A 16,027-nucleotide genomic window follows, 5' to 3' on the forward strand; every position below is an offset into this window, starting at 1 on the left:
CACTATTCATCCAACCGATCGGCTTCAGTTACCACCAGTAGCGAAGGAATCGCTCGATCGGGTTTGATCTCTCTCTCGGGGCTGAGGGTATGTAGTTCACCCTCGGGGCTGAGGGTATGTACCAGTAGCTATGTGTTTGATCTCTCTCTCTCTCTCTCGTGTTCTTGATTTGGCACGATCTTGATGTATCGCGAGCTTTGCTATTATAGTTGGATCTTATGATGTTTCTCCCCCTCTACTCTCTTGTAATGGATTTAGTTTTCCCTTTGAAGTTATCTTATCGGATTGAGTCTTTAAGGATTTGAGAACACTTGATGTATGTCTTGCCGTGCTTATCTGTGGTGACAATGGGATATCACGTGATCCACTTGATGTATGTTTTGGTGATCAACTTGCGGGTTCCGCCCATGAACCTATGCATAGGGGTTGGCACACGTTTTCGTTTTGACTCTCCGGTAGAAACTTTGGGGCACTCTTTGAAGTACTTTGTGTTGGTTGAATAGATGAATCTGAGATTGTGTGATGCATATCGTATAATCATGCCCACGGATACTTGAGGTGACAATGGAGTATCTAGGTGACATTAGAGTTTTGATTGATTTGTGTCTTAAGGTGTTATTCTAGTATGAACTCTATGATAGATTGAACGGAAAGAATAGCTTCATGTTATTTTACTACGGACTCTTGAATAGATAGAACAGAAAGGATAACTTTGAGGTGGTTTCATACACTACCATAATCTCTTCGTTTGTTCTCTGGTATTAGTGTCTTTCGAGTGACTCTTTGTTGCATGTTGAGGGATAGTTATATGATCCAATTATGTTATTATTGTTGAGAGAACTTGCACTAGTGAAAGTATAAACCTCAGGCCTTGTTTCCACGCATTGCAATACCGTTTACGCTCACTTTTATCGCTTGCTACCTTGCTTTTTTTGTAATTTCAGATTACAAATACCTTTATCTACCATCCATATTGCACTTGTATCACCATCTCTTCGCCGAACTAGTGCACCTATACAATTTACCATTGTATTGGTTGTGTTGGGGACACAAGAGACTCTTTGTTATTTGGTTGCAGGGTTGTTTGAGAGAGTTTATCTTCATCCTACGCCTCACACGGATTGATAAACCTTAGGTCATCCACTTCAGGGAAATTTGCTACTGTCCTACAAACCTCTGCACTTGGAGGCCCAACAACGTCTACAAGAAGAAGGTTGTGTAGTAGACATCAAGCTCTTTTCTGGCACCGTTGCCGGGGAGGTGAGTGCTTGAAGGTATATCTTTAGATCTTGCAATCGAATCTTTTTGTTTCTTTTTTTATCACTAGTTTAGTTTAGAAAAGAAAATTACAAAAAAATGGAATTGAGTTTGTCTCATACGCTTTATCTTTTTAATATCTTTCATGAAAATGATGGAAAAGAAAATTGTGCTCAAGTGCTAGAAGAAGAAGTCTATAAAATGTTTGGCACTAAATCTTTGAATGATGAGCATGATTGCAATGTTGTCAGTATGAATTCTTTGAATACCCATGATGCTAATGATATGCAAAGCCACAAGCTTGGGGATGCTATGTTTGATGAAGATGATATGTTTAGTCCCCCAAGCTTTGATGAGAATATTTATTATGATGAAAGCATGCCTCCTATTTATGATAATTATATTGATGAAATTGGGTTTGGAAGAGTGTCAACTTTAGGAAGTAATGATCCCACTATTTTGGAGGATGTTGAATCTTATTTTGATGAATATGAAAGTGGATTTGGAAGAGTGTCAACTTTATTTACTGATGATTCCACTATCTTGGAAGAGGTTTCAATTGATTATGATGAGAACAAAGTTGCTATTTATGATGATTATTTTGATGACTTGTATGCTATTAAGAATAATGATAACCATGAAACTTTTCATCATGATTTTAATTTTCAATTGGATTATGCCTCACATGATAATTATTTTGTTGAGTTTGCTCCCACTACCATTCCGAATGAGAATAATTTTGCTTATGTGGAGAGTAGTAAATTTTCTATGCTTGTAGATCATGAAAATAATGCTTTAGGTGCTGGTTATATTGTTGAATTCATTCATGATGCTACTGAAAATTATTATGAGGGAGGAACATATGCCTGTAGGAGTTGCAATAATATTAAGTTTCCTCTCTATGTGTTGAAGTTTTTGAAGCTGTGCTTGTTTTACCTTCCTATGCTAGTTGATTATTGTTCCCATAAGTTGTTTGCTCACAAAATACCTATGCATAGGAAGTGGGTTAGACTTAAATGTGCTAGTCATATTCTTCATGATGCTCTCCTTATGTTTCAATTCTTATCTTTTATGTGAGCATCATTGAAATCATCATGCCTAGCTAGGGGCGTTAAATGATAGCGCTTGTTGGGAGGCAACCCAATTTTATTTTTGTTTCTTGCTTTTTGTTCCTGTTTAGTAATAAATAATTCATCTAGACTTTGGTTAGATGTGGTTTCATGTTTTTAGTGTTTGTGCCAAGTAGAACCTTTGGGAAGACTTGGGTGAAGTTTATGTGATCTTGCTGTAAAAAACAGAAACTTTAGCGCTCACGAGAATAGCTGCCATTTTTTACTGGAAAGTGCTTTTAGGTTGATTCTTTTTGAAGATGATTAATAGACAAATTCCTCAGGTCCACCAATTTATTTAAGAATTGTTTGAGTTCCAGAAGTATATGTTTGATACAGATTACTACAGACTGTTCTGTTTTTGATAGATTCTGTTTTCATTGTGTTGTTTGCTTATTTTGATGAATCTATGAGTAGTATCGGAGGGTATGAACCATAGAGAAGTTGGAATACAGTATATATTACACCAATATTAATTTAGAAAAAGTTCACAACAGTACCTAAGTGGTGATTTATTTTCTTATACTAACGGAGCTTACGAGTTTTGTTTTGAGTTTTGTGTGGTTGAAGTTTTCAAGTTTTGGGTAAAGATTCGATGGACTATGGAATAAGGAGTGGAAATATCCTAAGCTTGGGTATGACCAAGGCACCCCATGGTAATATGCAAGGACAACCAAGAGCCTAAGCTTGGGGATGCCCCGGAAGGCATCCCCTCTTTCGTCTTCGTCCATTGGTAACTTTACTTGGAGCTATATTTTTATTCGCCGCATGATATGTGTTTTGCTTGGATAATCATTATATTTTATTAGTATTTGCTTGATGTTATTTAGAATAATGTCTTGAATCTATATTTTCAATAAAAATGTCAAGGATAGCCTTTACCATGCTTATTTTGCTAGTATACATGTTGCTGTTTGAAAACAGAAAGTTTACCGCTGTTGCAAAAATTCCCTAGAAAAGTCAGAGAATGATATAATGTTGAATATTTTTGCATAATGAGCTCTGATAAATCTTATACATCTTAGTATTTTTCTTATAATTTTTGGAGTTAGTGAAGTATGATGAACCTTGCATTCTTTATAGACTATACTGTTTTGGCAGATTGCTGTTATGTTTGCATTGTTTGCATATGTTTGCTTGTTTAATGATTCTATTTGAGGATAGGGGTGTTAAATATACAGAGATATTTAGTATGCAATGTTGAATAATAATTTTAGTGATTTTTTACAGTAGAGAATGATAAGGCTTTGCATTGCTTTATACTAACCTATCTCATGAGTTCTTGTTGAGTTTGGTGTGGATGAAGCTTTCGAGATTTAGGAAACCAACATATAAAAGGAATTAAGGGGACATAAAAGCTCAAGCTTGGGGATGCCCAAGGCACCCCAAGATAATATTTCAAGAAGTCTCAAGAATCTAAGCTTGGGGATGCCCCGGTAGGCATCCCACCTTTCTTCTTCAACAATTATCGGTTAGTATCGGTTGAATCTAAGTTTTTGCTTCTTCACATGAGTTTGCAGTGCCATTTTATTTTGCTTTGCTTGCTGTTTGAATAAAATGCCAAGATCTGACATTCTTAAATGAGAGAGAGTCTTCATATAGTTACGTAATTATTTAGCTACTCATTGATCTTCACTTATATCTTTTTGGAGTAGTTTTACATTTACTCGTGTGCATCACTTATATCCTGTGAGTAAATGGTTGAATGATTTGAATGTCATAAATATGAAATTATATATGTCTCATTTGCTTATCCCATGGGGAGTAATGACTTCACATCTAAGAAGTAAAGGTCGTAAATTTATTGAAGGTTAGCAAGCATTGTATTGGTCATTTGAACAATTCATGAAAGAATATTGAAGCAAGAGAGATTTCACATATAAATATACTATCTTGGACATCTTTTATAATTGTGATCACTCATTAAGTATGACATGCTAAAGAGTTGATGTTGGACAAGGAAGACAACATAATGGGTTATGTTTTCTCACATCTCAGTTAAAGTATATTGTCATGGATCATTCAAGCATGTTGAGCTTGTCTTTCCCCCTCATGCTAGCCAAAATTCCTTGCACCAAGTAGAGATACTACTTGTGCTTCCAAATATCGCTTAAACTAGTTTTGCCATGAGAGTCCACCATACCTACCTATGGATTGAGTAAGATCCTTCAAGTAAGTTGTCATCGGTGCATGCAATAAAAATTGCTATCTAAATATGTATGATCTATTAGTGTGAAGAAAATAAGCTTTATACGATCTTGTTATGGAAGCAATAAAAGCGACGGACTGCATAATAAAGGTCCATATACAAGTGGCAATATAAAGCGACGTTCTTTTACATTAAGATTTTGTGCATCCAACCATAAAAGTGCATGGCAACCTCTGCTTCCCTCTACGAAGGGCCTATCTTTTTACTTTATGTCTTTTACTTTATGCAAGAGTCAAGGTGATCTTCACCTTTCCCTTTTTCATTTTATCCTTTGGCAAGCACCTGTGTTGGAAAGATCATGATATATATATATATATATATATATATATATATATATATATATATATATCCAATTGGATGTAAGTTAGCATGAACTATTATTGTTGACATCACCCAAAGGTGAATACGTTGGGAGGCAAAATTATAAGCCCCTATCTTTCTCAGTGTCTGATTAAAACTTCATAACCATAAGTATTGCGTGTGTTAGCAAATATAGAAGACTATATGATAGTTGTGTATGTGGAGTTCGCTAAATCAAAGATCTGACATAGACCCTTCCTGAAAATAAGATGAATTGAAATTGTTTGATGACTAAGAATGAAGTTTGCTAGTTTTCAAGAAAGTTTATGGTCTATGCTTTAACATGTGAATAGCTTGTTACTTGATCATGAGAAGTTTTATGAGATGAACTACTGTTATGACATATAATCATGCTAGAAAAGGTGATTGAAATTATCATCGATCAAACTTGTGCACCTGCTAGCATTCACACTTCATAAATTCTTTATTTTATCATTTACCTACTCGAGGACGAGCAGGAATTAAGCTTGAGGATGCTGATACGTCTCCAACGTATCTATAATTTATGAAGCATTCATGTTATTTTATTATCTGTTTTGAATGATTATGGGCTTTATTATACACATTTATATTACTTTTGGGACTAACGTATTAACCGGAGGCCCAGCCCATATTGTTGTTTTCTTGCCTATTTCAGTGTTTCGAAGAAAAGGAATATCAAACGGAGTCCAAACAGAATGAAACCTTCGGCAGCGTGATTTTTGGAACGAACATGATCCGGGAGACTTGGAGTTCACATCAAAGAAGCTTCGAGGAAGCCACGAGGGTGCCCCCCCCCCCGCCCCCCTACTGGGCACGCCCCCCTGTCTCGTGGGCCCCTCGAGTGTCCCCCGACCGACTTCTTTCACCTATATATCTCCATATACCCCGAAAACATCAGAAAAGAAGATAGACCGGGAGTTCCGCCGCCGCAAGCCTCTGTAACCACCAAAACCCAATCGGGACCCTATTTCGGCACCCTATCGGAGGGGGGATCCCTCACCGGTGGCCATATTCATCATCCCGGCGCTCTCCATGACGAGGAGGGAGAAGTTCACCCTTGGGGCTGAGGGTATGTACCAGTAGCTATGTGTTTGATCTCTCTCTCTCTCTCGTGTTCTTGATTTGGCACGATCTTGATGTATCGCGAGCTTTGCTATTATAGTTGGATCTTATGATGTTTCTCCCCCTCTACTCTCTTGTAATGGATTGAGTTTTCCCTTTGAAGTTATCTTATCGGATTGAGTCTTTAAGGATTTGAGAACACTTGATGTATGTCTTGCCATGCTTATCTGTGGTGACAATGGGATATCACGTGATCCACTTGATGTATGTTTTGGTGATCAACTTGCGGGTTCCGCCCATGAACCTATGCATAGGGGTTGGCACACGTTTTCGTCTTGACTCTCCGGTAGAAACTTTGGGGCACTCTTTGAAGTACTATGTGTTGGTTGAATAGATGAATCTGAGATTGTGTGATGCATATCGTATAATCATGCCCACGGATACTTGAGGTGACAATGGAGTATCTAGGTGACATTAGAGTTTTGATTGATTTGTGTCTTAAGGTGTTATTCTAGTATGAACTCTATGATAGATTGAACGGAAAGAATAGCTTCATGTTATTTTACTATGGACTCTTGAATAGATAGAACAGAAAGGATAACTTTGAGGTGGTTTCGTACACTACCATAATCTCTTCGTTTGTTCTCCGCTATTAGTGTCTTTGGAGTGACTCTTTGTTGCATGTTGAGGGATAGTTATATGATCCAATTATGTTATTATTGTTGAGAGAACTTGCACTAGTGAAAGTATGAACCTTAGGCCTTGTTTCCACGCATTGCAATACCGTTTACGCTCACTTTTATCGCTTGCTACCTTGCTTTTTTTGTAATTTCAGATTACAAATACCTTTATCTACCATCCATATTGCACTTGTATCACCATCTCTTCGCCGAACTAGTGCACCTATACAATTTACCATTGTATTGGTTGTGTTGGGGACACAAGAGACTCTTTGTTATTTGGTTGCAGGGTTGTTTGAGAGAGACCATCTTCATCCTACGCCTCCCACGGATTGATAAACCTTAGGTCATCCACTTCAGGGAAATTTGCTACTGTCCTACAAACCTCTGCACTTGGAGGCCCAACAACGTCTACAAGAAGAAGGTTGTGTAGCAGACATCACTCCCCCATACCCATTCACTCTGTCTCCCCACGTCGCCTCTCTCTCTCTCTCCTGCCCAAGACCGGCGCCGGAGGCCCTCACCGGATCTCCATCTCTGGCCGCTCTCCTCGGATTTCGACAGGTGGGATCATTCCCCACCGCTTCCTCTTGCTATGCACCCAGGTCTCTCCCCAATTCCCTCTCTTTTTGGCTCGTTCTTTTGCTTCTAGGTTTTTGGGGAGATGCATGATGTTCTTGAGATTTTAGGCTAAATCTTTGCAAGAGTAGGATGTAGGAGAGAAGTAATGCATAGAGATGGTACTTGCTATGTTGCCCTGTGATGGATTTGATCGACCGTAGTACCGTGTTGTTGTCACGGCTGTGCACAGATCTAGTTGTGGTTTCGGATCTGCAACCGTGCGGTACTACCGCATCTCCGGTGCGGTACTACCGCTCGTCCGGTACTACCGCTCCTCAGGAGCGGTACTACCGCGCGAGCCATGACACTAAAATTTTACTGCCGCACCTAGACACGATACTACTGTCCCTCCCTGGCACGGTACTACCGTGGCTAGGAGCAGCACTAAAATTTTAGTACCGCACAGCACTGCGATACTACTGTTGTCTCAAATCCCTCATGTGGCAATTATCACGTGCTACTTCTACTAGTTTCACCTACTTTGTTGTGTTCTTTGCATTGATCCTTCTCGCTTGTTGTGCGTGTTTTGTGTTTTGTGTCTTAGGTGGTGGCTCGGGTGCTTCTGCATGCCGTTCCAATCCAAGCCGTGACACGGGATCCAAGCATCTGCCAAATCAAGATGAAGCTCTAAAGGGCTCCAGTGCCCCCCAACACAGGACCAAGACCACCGCCACCAAGGACAAGGAACCCACCATGGGCATGGATGTGATGCCACTTGCTGAGTTCATCTCTCGAAGGAAGATCAATCCCTATGTGCATCCTCGTGCCAACTTCCGAGGGAATGAACTGTTTTGGACCAAGCAGCAGAATCTCATTTATCTGGATGCGATCAAGGCCAAGCAAAACATCTATGTGTATGTGCACTGGATTGACAAGCATCATATGAGGGAAGCAAAGCACCGGGACTACTTTGGTGAGGCTCTGGATCTAGTGGAGCAATTTGGCATTGAGCACATCATCTCTTTTCACAAAGACTATGATCCTGAGATTGTGGCTCAGTTCTTTGCCTCAGTGCACTTTCATCCTAATGAGAAATGGACTATGACTTGGATGACCAATGGTCAGTAGCTGACTACTACATGGAAGGAGTTCATGACTTTGCTTGGTGTTCAGGATGAGGGGCTCGCCACACCCCAAGGCGTTCGTCCTCATGCCAATCCCGAGTCAGCCAACAAGAACAAGATTCAGCCCTTCTATGTTGAGAAGAAGCTCTCCAGTGGCAAGTCATCTTGGGTGCTCAACTCCTTCCTTGACATCATGTACCGCATCTTTCGCAACTCTCTCTTTCCTCGCATTGGTGACAAGGACAAGGTGCATGCTTATCTTGTGGACATGCTGCTCCTGTGTGAGGAAGCGCGCAACTCTCATATGCAACCACTTGATGTCTCACGTATCATGTGGTGTGAGCTTCGGTTTGCGGTATACAACCGCAAGATCCCCATCTATGGACCTTATCTGTTTCATTTGATCTCGACAACTTGGGAGAAGCTCTACCCTCAGGAGGAGTTTGAGGCCCCTGGTTGGATTCGACACGAGTCCATCAGGCTCTGTGTCAAGACTCAGTGGGCTAACACCACTTCTCGTGTTGAGGCCGTGGTTGCCATGGATGTGGATGCGGATGAGGATGAGGAGGAGGCAGCGGACGAGGACAGCTCTGAGGGCTTCATCCCTCCCACCTCTGAGCCATCTTGGGCTAAGAGGCTGAAGAACAAGATGAAGGCATTGTTCTGTATGCAAGCACATGGGCAATATCGGGCTCATGTTGTCTCCAAGGAGAGTCGCCGCTGGGACAAGAAGATTATGAGGCTTTTTGGCGAGGATGTTTCTGGCGGTCCTGAGGAGCACATCACTCCAGAGGCTGAGTGGATGACAAAACAAAGCTTCAAGTGGACTGATTCTGAGGAGGACAACGAGGAGACTGTTCCCGCTGCCGAGTCTGACAAGGAGCGTGTGTCTGATTACTCCGCTTGAGCCACAACTTGTGTTGTAGGTGTCCTCTCTGCCTTTTTGGCGTCTCGATGCCAAAGGGGGAGAGAGTGTAGGGATTTGCGAGTCTTGTGTCGTGCCTCTTGTGTCGTGCCTCTTGTGTCGTGCTTGTGTTTGCTTTGCTCGCGTTTGTTCCGTTGAACCTTGCTTGCTTTGGTTTAGTTTCCTCGTGAGAATTGTTCTATCATATGGTGTAAGACATATGCACTCTATCGTACCTTATTGAGCTCATGGATTGTGCTATTTATGATATGTACTATCTTGTTTAGTGTTAACCTTATTGTTGCAAGATATGCATTATCTATAAAATATAGGGGGAGTGTTGATCCTAGTATACGTGCCGTGCAGTCCAAAGCACTTATCTAGATAGCACATCTAGGGGGAGCCCGTCTATATTCTAGAGATGTGGGGCTTGCTTATGTTCTATATTATGTCCCCTTGTGCAAATCCTATATTGTCATCAATCCACCAAAAAGGGGGAGATTGTAAGGGCATATTTATCCCTAAGGTGTTTTGGTGATTGATGACAATTCTTTTGCGGACTAATCGTGTGCCTTGAGTATTTCAGACGCTTCGTCACTAGGCACAAGACGGTTTGGTGCCCCTCGAAGACTATTGAAGATGGCGTTTTTCTATGTTTCTTTTCGGTGGATTTGAGTCGTAGGAAAGCCGTACTATTAAGAGGGGGTCCACGTTGGAAAGGTTCGGGTGGAATCATCACGTAAACGTATACTCCCTCTGCATCGCCTTTCCCTTTGCCCTTTGGAGCATCCTCCGTTTTCTTCATATATATGCAAAGAAAAGGATTCCTGGTGTTGTTGTTCTGAGGCATGCGGTAGTACTGCTCTTAGGAGCGGTAGTACCGCACGCCCCCGCGGTAGTACCGCATGCCCTCGCGGTAGTACCGTAGGTGACCATGGTAGTACCGCTCCTAAGGAGCTGTGGTACCGTGGCCTCAGACTAGACTCAGCCGCTTGTGCGGCTGTAGGGGCGGATGTAATTTTTTACATCCGCGCCCTATGCGGTAGTACCGCCCCATGCGCGCGGTAGTACCGTGAGTCCTGGTCTGGCACAGCAACATGAGTGGAAGTAGGGGCGGATGTAATTTTTTACATCCGCTCCCTGTGCGGTAGTACCGCTTGCCATGTGCGGTAGTACCGTGTCGGATTTTTGCATCGTTTGATTTTCAGCGGAAGTTGGCACGGATGTATTTTTATTCATCTGTGCCCTTCCCAGGCCAGTCCAATCCTGCCTTGCGGTAGTACCGCAAGGGGGAGCAGTAGTACCACGTCAGCGGTAGTACCGCCCTCAGCCTTTGCGGCTCAGGCCTGGACTAGCTCCTGTCGTAGCAGTGGTAGTACCGCAGTCTGCCGCGGTAGTACCATGAGCCCTTGCGGTAGTACCGCTTGTCTGGGGCGGTAGTACCGCGGGTCGCGGGCTGGTTAAGTGGATAACGGTTGGATTTGTCTCTCCACTATATAAGGGGTGACTTCTTCCTCTAGTTGACTACCTCTTCCAACCCCAAGCTCCACTGTTGCTCCAAGCTCCATTTTCGCCCGATCTCTCTCCCTAGTCAATCAAACTTGTTGATTTGCTCGGGATTGGGTGAGAAGGCCCCGATCTACACTTCCACCAAGAGAAATTTGATTCCCCCCACTAATCCCTAGCGGATCTTGTTACTCTTGCGTGTTTGAGCACCCTGGACGGTTGAGGTCACCGTGGAGCCATAGTTCATTGTGGTGAAGCTTCATGGTGTCGATGAGAGCCTCCAATTAAGTTGTGGAGATTGCCCCAACCTTGTTCGTAAAGGTTCGGTCGCCGCCTTCAAGGGCACCAATAGTGGAATCACGGCATCTCGCATTGTCTGAGGGCGTGAGGAGAATACGGTGGCCCTAGTGGCTTCTTGGGGAGCATTGTGCCTCCACACCGCTCTAACGGAGACGTACTTCCCCTCAAAAGGAAGGAACTTCGGTAACACATCCTCGTCTTCACCGGCTCCACTCTTGGTTATCTCGTGCCTTTACTTGTGCAAGCTTATTTGTATTGTATCCCTTGCTTGCTTGTGTGCTTGTTGTTGTTGCATCATATAGGTTGCTCACCTAGTTGCATATCTAGACAACCTACTTTGATGCAAAGTTTAATTTGGTAAAGAAAAGCTAAAAATTGTTAGTTGCCTATTCACCCCCCCCCCTCTAGTCAACTATATCGATCCTTTCACCGCCCATGCCACCCATGCCGCCCATGCCAACCATGACTCTTTTTTGGACCAAGACTTCTTCATGGGCAAGATTAACGTACTCCTTTTGCTTCTCATCGATGGTAGATGTGTCCATGGATAACAAGTACTTCTCCCATTCCAACAATCTAGTTCGCTCCTCCATGGCCAATTTCTTCTCCCCCAATGCAACCTTCCTCTCCTCGGCCGCCGCCCTCCTCTCCTTGGCCGCCAACCTCCTCTCCTCGGTCGTGGAATCTTGATTCCTTGCCATCCTCCTCACCTTGTTCGCTTCCTTTCTTGCGTTCACAATAGCTTCCATAGCATTTTTAGTTCATCATCTCCTTTCCTCTTCTTCTTTTCTTTTCCGTCTTTCTTGCATCCATTTGGTCTTTTTGCTTGGAGTACGCAACCGAGTTTGGTGTAGGCCTTCTCTTGCCGTCATCACTTGATGCCTCCTCATCATCATCTTTCAAATTAATAGTTCGCTTGCGTTTGTTGCTCTCCTCATCATCGACACCATCACGGGGCTTCTATTTCTCATCATCCTTCAACTCTTCATAGCAATGAGGCAAGGTAAATGGTCTCCCTTTCTTGATCTTCCTTTTCTTGGTCTTCTTCTCCTCTCCTTGAAATAAGTTTTGTGCAATAGTGAGCTACAAACAAAAGAACAAGTTAGCACTTGAAACACCAAGAAGAAGCATGATGAACATGGAAGAATCATGAAATAAATGGCACTTACCCTATCTATATCATTAGTGCCACTTGGTTTCAACGCGTCAACCGCCTTAAGTGCGGCCGCCCACCTTTGACAATCTTGGTTGATTGTTCACCACCGGGAGCGAAGCAATCTTCCCGAGCGGTCAATTCCACTTTTGTTGTGTAGATCAAAGTGGTCCTTAATCCGGTTCCAATATGCATCTCTACTTTGATTCCCTCCAATGGTGGGATCGCTCGATGCTTGCAACCATGTATTGCATAGCAAGATGTCTTCATCCATGGTGTAGTTACCCCCTCTTTCTTTCAGTGCATTGAAGAAACCCTCACCATCCTCGTCCACCTCAAACTCATGATCATCAAAATGTGCATCATTGGTTTGAGACCAATGAGAGTTGTTCGAGCCAACACCCATAGTTGACATGTATGTCTCGTCATTGAAACTACAAAGTATATACAACAAAGCAAATAAGCTATCCATATGTATGCATTAAAAAAACTAAAAAGTGGGCGAAATTTTACCTTTGGGCATTTCATCGAACACCTTGTGCGCATTGGCCGCCGGCGGAACAAGTGAGCTTGTCGGCGCTTCGGTCACCGCCGCATCCGTCACACGCCCTGCAAGCTTCTTCTTCGGCCGCCTAGAGGAGCCATCCGCCGCCTTGTTCTTCTTTCTGGAAACCTTGCCCGCCTTCGCCCGCGCCACATTTGTGAGCTTCGAGAGGGGGGCACGTGGCTTCACGATGGGCACCGGCGCGACGCCACCCGCCGTCCAGGACGTCCGTGGCGGCATGAAAAGGCCGTGCACGATACCGGTGCTTGGAGGAGCACCGGCGGAGGCGAAGCCAAAGCTCCCAAAGCTAGGGTTTGCAGCGACGGCGGTGGTGGAGGGGTCGCGGGTATAGGAAGGGGTGAGGGGGATGTCGGTGCGTTCGTCCATCGGGCGAATTCGCCGGCGGCGGGGCGGAGAGAGTGCGGCGCGGTCGCTCGAGTGTGCAGCGCGGGAAGCGGACGCACGAAATAAGCGGCGCGTGATGCCGTTTCGCCCCACGCGCTGAAAAACTTATTCCGCGCGCGCAGTTTTTGTGCCTCCACTGGAGCGCCCAGAGCGACTGCGCGTAAAAAACACAGATTTTCTAGCGTGATGCTTATATAGTGCGGCTGTTGGAGATGATCTAAGGCAGTAACACGGAGTCCGGGCATCTCCAAAGTGGTCCATCAAACCGCCACTAAATGCCTGGACTGTGTGGTCCGGACAAATTTTATCCTTCAATACCCTGCATCAAATGTCCGGGGACCGGTTCGGACGTCCAAAATTTCACAAACTAGAAGCAAACACGTAGGAGGTCTGCAGGTGTTCGGACATTCATCGCGTATGTGTCCGACATCTAGGATCCACATAACCCTCCCAGCCCCCCTCATTCCGCTCTAACTGACACTCTGTTTTCTGTGTCGCACTCTTGTCGGTCCAGAGCGGACGTAAGCAGTGCGGTGGCCGAGAAAGCTGCTCTGGACCACTGCTCGCATTAATGCAAGTTCAAAGCGGACGTGACTGGGCGGGGTGACGCGACGGCTTCCCACCACATTCAAGAAGGTTGGCCATCCGTCCGCCAATCCGACATTCACCTGGCGCGGCAAATGAGAAGCCAACCCCGCCGAACGCATTCAAGCCGCCGCTTCGCCTACCTGCGGGGCCACTACTATTTCAAGACCATCGGCCATGGCACAAACTGCACCACCTCCGAGCCTCGTCTCTATCTGTCTGAGCCGTCGTCGCTCCGCCTACCTGGGGCCCACTACTATTTGAAGACCATCGGCCATGGCACAAAATGCACCACCTCCGAGCCTCGTCTCTATCCATCTGAGCCGTCGACACTCCCTTCTTCCTTCTTTGACCTCCTTGAGCAAAGTTGGGACCCAATGTGGGTGGTGGAAGGCCCTCTCGCTGCGCCGCCGCTGCGAAATCGCGGTCGAGGTGGATGCATGGTGTGCCCGATGCGCGGCCTGCATTACGTCGGGAGAGCCTCCGAGCTCTTGGGATGAGGACAATGTTGAGTTCTACGGTAGGGTGCGTCGACTGCAAATTTAAAATTTTCCTACGCGCAGAACATCCAGGAACATGCTACGGGAATGGATCACAAATCGTTACCACTAGACGCGCAGTGTCGTGCAGCGGAAGAAGAGTTAGGGCAGCCCGTCCGCGTGGATCTTCTCCTCTCATCCGATCTCCCTCGAACAGCCGGTCGTTGGTTCCCACGTACAGGTTCGCTAGAGCGGCGCAAGTGCACCGCCTCTAACAGTATCCGCGCGTGCAGGAGGAACACCGTGCGGCGGACTGCTAGGTCCGATCGCACAGTCGGCGATGAGTGGCGGTGGCTATTCGCAACACATGCAAACCCTAGTGACAACGCCGCAGTGATCAACCACATGAGTGCGCCGCACCTCCACTTTATATAGGCATCTGTCGTGGGCTCAACACTTGGGCCTCGCACGGACCCTAAAGCCCAAAATCTGTCCGGCCGGGATCCGAGTCCGAGTAGATGATATCTGACTCGTGGAGTCAGTTCCGGCCTCACAGGTTCCTTCCCTTAAGCGTGTGACCCCTTAGGTTCAAGTTGGCTTGGCCACGGGTCGGATCACCTCTGACATGCTCGGCCGGAAGCGGCCTCTAGCAAGGCGTGCCGGCCACCAAGCAGACAATGAAGCCGGTTGGCGAACCTGTACATAACACTTCCATTCCTTTTTTCACACGATATATGTTGTCGGGCTCAAGGCGAGTCTGTCATCCTTGTGCTAGCCCGACCACTTTCTCGTACTAGTGATCCCGACCATTAACCGGATTATCTCATAATCCTTGTCGCATGGCCATGCTTATCCTGGTCGAATCACACGAGGGGCCCAGAGTATATCTCTCCTGATCGGAGGGGCAAATCCCATCTTGCTCGACCATGTCTCGCAGCATGGGGGTGGACAAACTTGAAACCTACCTTTGTAACTACCCAGTCACGGAGTAGCGTTTGGTCGGCCCAAAGCAGGTCTATCACCATCCCAAGTACATGCGTCAGCTCAGGTCTTAGGACATAGAACGTATGTTATACTAGAGACTCACAGATGACATATCACTGCGTCTCATAGTTGGGTCTGTCCAACTCGGACCTTATCTGGCCAGATCCTTCCGAGTCCATATTATTCAGTTAGCATCCAATGCTCCATGGCTAGTGAGACCAAGCCATCGACCGTGTCATATGCTAGTCTAGTCGGCTGCGCGTCCACACAACCCTTTCAACTAGGGACTTTTTAGGACAGTCATCATACAATGCATAGTCCCACAAACAAGTCACGTACTTGCTGATACACATCATTGATAATGTCCAAGAACTATCTTTATTCATAAACACATAGAAAATATCATCATACATGATTGCCTCTAGGGCATATTTTCAACAAAAAACTCAGGTGAGGAGGACGCGGAGAAATCGTTGGAGGCACTGGCTACTGGGTTCACCCTTCAGTAGGCGGCGGAGGCGCACTACAACGTTGTCATGGCGGAAGCGCACTACAACGTTGTCATGGCGGAGGCGCACCCGGAGGAGCAAGCGCTGGCAATCTCTATAGGCAGAGCAACGGTAAAACATGTAGCTTCACGAGTAGCACCAGCTCGCGGAGGACCATATCATCGATAAGCAAGCAAACAAGCAAGCCATCGCGGTCATACTCGCAGAGAATATGGGCATGGTGGATGAGCAACGGGCCCATTCGCAACGCCAATAGGCCAGACTGACCAAGTTGATCGTCGACCTTACCTCCATCGGGAACGTCAACAGCCAAA

Source organism: Triticum aestivum, chromosome 2B (assembly GCF_018294505.1).
Source record: "Triticum aestivum cultivar Chinese Spring chromosome 2B, IWGSC CS RefSeq v2.1, whole genome shotgun sequence".
In the NCBI taxonomy this organism is placed as follows: domain Eukaryota; kingdom Viridiplantae; phylum Streptophyta; class Magnoliopsida; order Poales; family Poaceae; genus Triticum; species Triticum aestivum.